General features: G+C 52.0%; 3 non-coding genes across 3 annotated transcripts in view; all 3 read right to left on the reverse strand.

Moving 5' to 3' along the window:
* The window catches only part of LOC126313585 (large subunit ribosomal RNA), a 4,224-nt gene extending 3,790 nt beyond the window's left edge, over positions 1-434 (reverse strand). Inside the window, exon 1 of the ribosomal RNA XR_007555263.1 lies at positions 1-434. This exon is cut by the window's left edge and continues 3,790 nt beyond it. This is a non-coding gene — a ribosomal RNA (large subunit ribosomal RNA).
* A 188-nt stretch (positions 435-622) lies between these two features.
* Positions 623-777, reverse strand: LOC126313647 (5.8S ribosomal RNA). The gene has a single exon (XR_007555295.1). It is a non-coding gene; the product is annotated as a 5.8S ribosomal RNA (ribosomal RNA).
* Positions 778-1,138: 361 nt separating this feature from the next.
* Positions 1,139-3,031, reverse strand: LOC126313499 (small subunit ribosomal RNA). Its single transcript, XR_007555187.1, has one exon. It is a non-coding gene; the product is annotated as a small subunit ribosomal RNA (ribosomal RNA).
* Positions 3,032-7,500: the final 4,469 nt, after the last annotated feature.

A 7,500-nucleotide genomic window follows, 5' to 3' on the forward strand; every position in this document is an offset into this window, starting at 1 on the left:
TTACCCCAGAACGGTTTCACGTACTTTTGAACTCTCTCTTCAAAGTTCTTTTCAACTTTCCCTCACGGTACTTGTTCGCTATCGGTCTCGTGGTCATATTTAGTCTCAGATGGAGTTTACCACCCACTTGGAGCTGCACTCTCAAGCAACCCGACTCGAAGGAGAGGTCCCGCCGACGCTCGCACCGGCCGCTACGGGCCTGGCACCCTCTACGGGCCGTGGCCTCATTCAAGTTGGACTTGGGCTCGGCGCGAGGCGTCGGGGTAGTGGACCCTCCCAAACACCACATGCCACGACAGGCGGCAGCCTGCGGGGTTCGGTGCTGGACTCTTCCCTGTTCGCTCGCCGCTACTGGGGGAATCCTTGTTAGTTTCTTTTCCTCCGCTTAGTAATATGCTTAAATTCAGCGGGTAGTCTCGCCTGCTCTGAGGTCGTTGTACGAGGTGTCGCACGCCACACCGCCAGCCGGCTGTGCACGCTACCGAGAAAGTACCGGTATGCGAACCGCCAGGCGACGGGCGCGCATCGCACGTTTAAGGAGACGCGGCCGGCCACACAGGCGACCACGACACTCCCACGTCTCCGAAGCGGGACAAACGCCGCGCGCTTCAGTATACGTAGCCGACCCTCAGCCAGACGTGGCCCGGGAACGGAATCCATGGACCGCAATGTGCGTTCGAAACGTCGATGTTCATGTGTCCTGCAGTTCACATGTCGACGCGCAATTTGCTGCGTTCTTCATCGACCCACGAGCCGAGTGATCCACCGTCCTGGGTGATCTTTTCCTTTTCAGTCTCCCACTGTCTCTTTCAAGACAGTAGCATTTGCGGGACTGAGGCGTCTGACGGCCCCTGTTCCACTATTTTTTTGTGTCCAACGGCCTCACAGCCGATGGGCGTCGTACGGCTCCACACCGGAGCGGACAGGCACTCGGGCGAACGTCATTCAAAACCGGCGCCAGGCGCCAGGTACCGCAGGCCAGCCGCTCCAGAGCTTCAGCGCTCGTACCACACAACAACAACACTTCCGCTAGTTTTGAGAGGCACGCGTGGTTCCGCACGCGGCGCACGGCCACTGCCGTACAGGTAGCGTGTTGCGCGACACGACACGCACATCGAAAGACATGCAGTCTAGTCGGTAATGATCCTTCCGCAGGTTCACCTACGGAAACCTTGTTACGACTTTTACTTCCTCTAAATGATCAAGTTTGGTCATCTTTCCGGTAGCATCGGCAACGACAGAGTCGATGCCGCGTACCAGTCCGAAGACCTCACTAAATCATTCAATCGGTAGTAGCGACGGGCGGTGTGTACAAAGGGCAGGGACGTAATCAACGCGAGCTTATGACTCGCGCTTACTGGGAATTCCTCGTTCATGGGGAACAATTGCAAGCCCCAATCCCTAGCACGAAGGAGGTTCAGCGGGTTACCCCGACCTTTCGGCCTAGGAAGACACGCTGATTCCTTCAGTGTAGCGCGCGTGCGGCCCAGAACATCTAAGGGCATCACAGACCTGTTATTGCTCAATCTCGTGCGGCTAGAAGCCGCCTGTCCCTCTAAGAAGAAAAGTAATCGCTGACAGCACGAAGGATGTCACGCGACTAGTTAGCAGGCTAGAGTCTCGTTCGTTATCGGAATTAACCAGACAAATCGCTCCACCAACTAAGAACGGCCATGCACCACCACCCACCGAATCAAGAAAGAGCTATCAATCTGTCAATCCTTCCGGTGTCCGGGCCTGGTGAGGTTTCCCGTGTTGAGTCAAATTAAGCCGCAGGCTCCACTCCTGGTGGTGCCCTTCCGTCAATTCCTTTAAGTTTCAGCTTTGCAACCATACTTCCCCCGGAACCCAAAAGCTTTGGTTTCCCGGAGGCTGCCCGCCGAGTCATCGGAGGAACTGCGGCGGATCGCTGGCTGGCATCGTTTATGGTTAGAACTAGGGCGGTATCTGGTCGCCTTCGAACCTCTAACTTTCGTTCTTGATTAATGAAAACATACTTGGCAAATGCTTTCGCTTCTGTTCGTCTTGCGACGATCCAAGAATTTCACCTCTAACGTCGCAATACGAATGCCCCCGCCTGTCCCTATTAATCATTACCTCGGGTTCCGAAAACCAACAAAATAGAACCGAGGTCCTATTCCATTATTCCATGCACACAGTATTCAGGCGGGCTTGCCTGCTTTAAGCACTCTAATTTGTTCAAAGTAAACGTGCCGGCCCACCGAGACACTCAACAAAGAGCACCCTGGTAGGATTTAAACGGGGTCCGCCTCGGGACGCGAAAGCACCCCTTCGGCTCGCCCCACCGGCAGGACGTCCCACGATACATGCCAGTTAAACACCGACGGGCGGTGAACCAACAGCGTGGGACACAAATCCAACTACGAGCTTTTTAACCGCAACAACTTTAATATACGCTATTGGAGCTGGAATTACCGCGGCTGCTGGCACCAGACTTGCCCTCCAATAGATACTCGTTAAAGGATTTAAAGTGTACTCATTCCGATTACGGGGCCTCGGATGAGTCCCGTATCGTTATTTTTCGTCACTACCTCCCCGTGCCGGGAGTGGGTAAATTGCGCGCCTGCTGCCTTCCTTGGATGTGGTAGCCGTTTCTCAGGCTCCCTCTCCGGAATCGAACCCTGATTCCCCGTTACCCGTTACAACCATGGTAGGCGCAGAACCTACCATCGACAGTTGATAAGGCAGACATTTGAAAGATGCGTCGCCGGTACGAGGACCGTGCGATCAGCCCAAAGTTATTCAGAGTCACCAAGGCAAACGGACCAGACAAGCCAATCCGATTGGTTTTGATCTAATAAAAGCGTCCCTTCCATCTCTGGTCGGGACTCTGTTTGCATGTATTAGCTCTAGAATTACCACAGTTATCCAAGTAACGTGGGTACGATCTAAGGAACCATAACTGATTTAATGAGCCATTCGCGGTTTCACCTTAATGCGGCTTGTACTGAGACATGCATGGCTTAATCTTTGAGACAAGCATATGACTACTGGCAGGATCAACCAGGGAGCTGCGTCAACTAGAGCTGAGCAGCCGGCCGCCCGGGAGTGTGTCCCGGGGGCCCGCGCGAACACGCAAGCGTCCGCTCAATTATTCTGCAAACAGGAGGAGGCCGAGCTCCCCTGCACGATACACCTCGAAACCCTCTCAGGTCCCGGCGGCGCGCAGCGCCGTCCTAGGTACTTGGTCGGTTTCGAGAGAGGCGCAATCACCCGGAGTTAGGCGAGTAGACGGTTTTAGTGCGAACACCCTTGCTCCCAACTGAGCTTGCCGCTGCCGACAGAGGCCCGGGAGCGTGCTGTCGTGGCATTGCCGGCGGGAGACAACACGCGCCACCTATGGTGACCGGCAGCTCCAACGCCAGCGCCACACAAGGGCAAAGCCCCACTTGGGTGCAGAAGCGAACTCTCCCAGCACAGCGCACGCGCCAACACGTCCGCACAACTGCGATACAAACCACCTGCGAGAACCGCTGGGGCGACCGAGCAGCAGACGGCGTCGCGGCGCCGAGTGCCAGGCGGCGGCGCATCCTCAACGCACACAGTCCTCAATCAGACCAGCACACTGCAGATGTCCACCGCGCTTCGCACCGGGCTCGGCTGAACCAACTTTGGCCGCCAGGCGCCGCGTGCAGGGTGCGCCGCAGCGTAGCTGCGCCGCCTGCCGGGCCCGTCTGCTGGCGCTCCTGCCACTCGGCGCCCCCCACCAGCCGGCTGTTGCGCGTGCGCCCACGCAGCGCGCGGCCAACACGCCGGGCGGCCCCCCTTCACCGGCCGGGAACAGTCCCACGAAGCCACCGCCGCGTATCGCTTCATACCCACATGGGCCTAGTCACGTGTGTGGATGTGGCGGGTACCGCTGAAACAACCGGTTAATAGCTGTACCGATCGTCGCCATCACAGATTCACCTCCAGCGTGAACAACCGCTCAACAACGGATTTCCAGTTCATTTGCGTATCTTGGGCAGTAAACGTAGATGTCCACCTACATTTGCGAATTCAACAATTCTTGCATGCCAGGATGTCATGTGTCACGACACACTACATCAGACCACATACACACTGCGACATGTGCAGAAGAGAACACGTGGAAGGTGGCCCGCGCACGTATGCGATGTCCCTTCCGCGATCCACTGTCAACCGGCATCTGCGGCATGTCCCAGATATGGAACGCGGTCCACCAGGGTAGCACTTTGTGTGAGGCAATACGACAAAGTCGGAATACACGCGTCACTACATCAGACGGCTCACGCTGACCTGACCTGACTCACCGCACCACCACCCCCAGCGACCCAGGGTGACATACAATGCGTTCGTACGTTCCTCCCACACGCCTCTACGGCGTACCACAGTGCAACCTAGCTGTTATTGGGAGACGAGACAAGTAGCATCGAGCACAACATATGGAAATTGAGATTCGACACCGTTGGGCACAGCCAGCGTACGGTCACACGTATCACACTACTTCACTCTGTACGTAACGACCGATGATCGGTACAGCGTGTGGGTTACGCGTACGACATCAGCGGACAATGGACACAGACCATACCACGACGTACACTGAGGGCGTCGACATCTGAATGCAACTGAACAGCTGCGAGGCTCATTTAACACTCAAACGCCAAACCGACCAGCTTGAGAGGACAGAGACACAAAGAGGGGGACAGAGGGGGGGGGGGGCGATATAGTCCTATTGCAGTACAATTGACAGTGGATAGCGGGAATATGTGGAAAGTAAGCAACACTCGCAAGACATCTACATGAGGATAACAACGACACCAGAGATTCCGAGCAGTGAACTATGTTAGGCAAAGGGACAACGTGGGTTAGGTTAAGGGACAACGTGGGTTAGGTTAAGGGACAACGTGGGTTAGGTTAAGGGACAACGTGGGTTAGGTTAAGGGACAACGTGGGTTAGGTTAAGGGACAACGTGGGTTAGGTTAAGGGACAACGTGGGTTAGGTTAAGGGACAACGTGGGTTAGGTTAAGGGACAACGTGGGTTAGGTTAAGGGACAACGTGGGTTAGGTTAAGGGACAACGTGGGTTAGGTTAAGGGACAACGTGGGTTAGGTTAAGGGACAACGTGGGTTAGGTTAAGGGACAACGTGGGTTAGGTTAAGGGACAACGTGGGTTAGGTTAAGGGACAACGTGGGTTAGGTTAAGGGACAACGTGGGTTAGGTTAAGGGACAACGTGGGTTAGGTTAAGGGACAACTTGAGTTAGGTTAAGGGGCAACTTGAGTTAGGTTAAGGGGCAACTTGAGTTAGGTTAAGGGACAAATTGAGTTAGGTTAAGGGACAAATTGAGTTAGGTTAAGGGACAACTTGAGTTAGGTTAAGGGACAACTTGAGTTAGGTTAAGGGACAAATTGAGTTAGGTTAAGGGACAACTTGAGTTAGGTTAAGGGACAACTTGAGTTAGGTTAAGGGGCAACTTGAGTTAGGTTAAGGGACAAATTGAGTTAGGTTAAGGGACAAATTGAGTTAGGTTAAGGGACAAATTGAGTTAGGTTAAGGGACAAATTGAGTTAGGTTAAGGGGCAACTTGAGTTAGGTTAAGGGGCAACTTGAGTTAGGTTAAGGGACAAATTGAGTTAGGTTAAGGGACAAATTGAGTTAGGTTAAGGGACAAATTGAGTTAGGTTAAGGGACAAATTGAGTTAGGTTAAGGGACAAATTGAGTTAGGTTAAGGGACAAATTGAGTTAGGTTAAGGGACAAATTGAGTTAGGTTAAGGGACAACTTGAGTTAGGTTAAGGGACAACTTGAGTTAGGTTAAGGGACAACTTGAGTTAGGTTAAGGGACAACTTGAGTTAGGTTAAGGGACAACTTGAGTTAGGTTAAGGGACAACTTGAGTTAGGTTAAGGGACAACTTGAGTTAGGTTAAGGGACAACTTGAGTTAGGTTAAGGGACAACTTGAGTTAGGTTAAGGGACAACTTGAGTTAGGTTAAGGGACAACTTGAGTTAGGTTAAGGGACAACTTGAGTTAGGTTAAGGGACAACTTGAGTTAGGTTAAGGGACAACTTGAGTTAGGTTAAGGGACAACTTGAGTTAGGTTAAGGGACAACTTGAGTTAGGTTAAGGGACAACTTGAGTTAGGTTAAGGGACAACTTGAGTTAGGTTAAGCGATAATCTGGTACAGCCACAGTTAGGTTAAGCGATAATCTGGTACAGCCACAGTTAGGTTAAGCGATAATCTGGTACAGCCACAGTTAGGTTAAGCGATAATCTGGTACAGCCACAGTTAGGTTAAGCGATAATCTGGTACAGCCACAGTTAGGTTAAGCGATAATCTGGTACAGCCACAGTTAGGTTAAGCGATAATCTGGTACAGCCACAGTTAGGTTAAGCGATAATCTGGTACAGCCACAGTTAGGTTAAGCGATAATCTGGTACAGCCACAGTTAGGTTAAGCGATAATCTGGTACAGCCACAGTTAGGTTAAGCGATAATCTGGTACAGCCACAGTTAGGTTAAGCGATAAACTGGTACAGCCACAGTTAGGTTAAGCGATAAACTGGTACAGCCACAGTTAGGTTAAGCGATAAACTGGTACAGCCACAGTTAGGTTAAGCGATAATCTGGTACAGCCACAGTTAGGTTAAGCGATAAACTGGTACAGCCACAGTTAGGTTAAGCGATAAACTGGTACAGCCACAGTTAGGTTAAGCGATAAACTGGTACAGCCACAGTTAGGTTAAGCGATAAACTGGTACAGCCACAGTTAGGTTAAGCGATAAACTGGTACAGCCACAGTTAGGTTAAGCGATAAACTGGTACAGCCACAGTTAGGTTAAGCGATAAACTGGTACAGCCACAGTTAGGTTAAGCGATAAACTGGTACAGCCACAGTTAGGTTAAGCGATAAACTGGTACAGCCACAGTTAGGTTAAGCGATAAACTGGTACAGCCACAGTTAGGTTAAGCGATAAACTGGTACAGCCACAGTTAGGTTAAGCGATAAACTGGTACAGCCACAGTTAGGTTAAGCGATAAACTGGTACAGCCACAGTTAGGTTAAGCGATAAAGTTGGTTAAATTTGGTATTGTGTGGGAAGGGGGCAGAGAGAGAGGGGGGGGGTGGATAGTGGTGGCAGTACGCGGATGCCTGAGTCACCGTCAGATACGTCACGTCGGTTCGATGCTTGTAGCAAGAGGCTGGCGGATGTGTGTCTCTCACTTCTGCAATTTTTCATGTGGTATAACACGAGGGCGGGGGATGATATTTGGTGCCCCTCTGTGTAGGATGTGTGTTGGTGGTGTTGATTTATCTGAGCAATGGTAGTTGTCGGAGGAGTGGGGTATTGTGCTTTTATAGGTGGACCTACTGCTCTGGTTATCATAGTGTCGACGGTGCAATGTGGCAGAGAGGATGCACTCGACATTGTCGCATTCCAGATGTTTACGTATTGTGTGTCTCCGTTGCAGGCCGAGAGTGGTGCATGTTCGAGTGTCTGGCTGACGTGCGATT

Source organism: Schistocerca gregaria, unplaced genomic scaffold (assembly GCF_023897955.1).
Source record: "Schistocerca gregaria isolate iqSchGreg1 unplaced genomic scaffold, iqSchGreg1.2 ptg000483l, whole genome shotgun sequence".
Taxonomy (NCBI): Eukaryota; Metazoa; Arthropoda; class Insecta; order Orthoptera; family Acrididae; genus Schistocerca; species Schistocerca gregaria.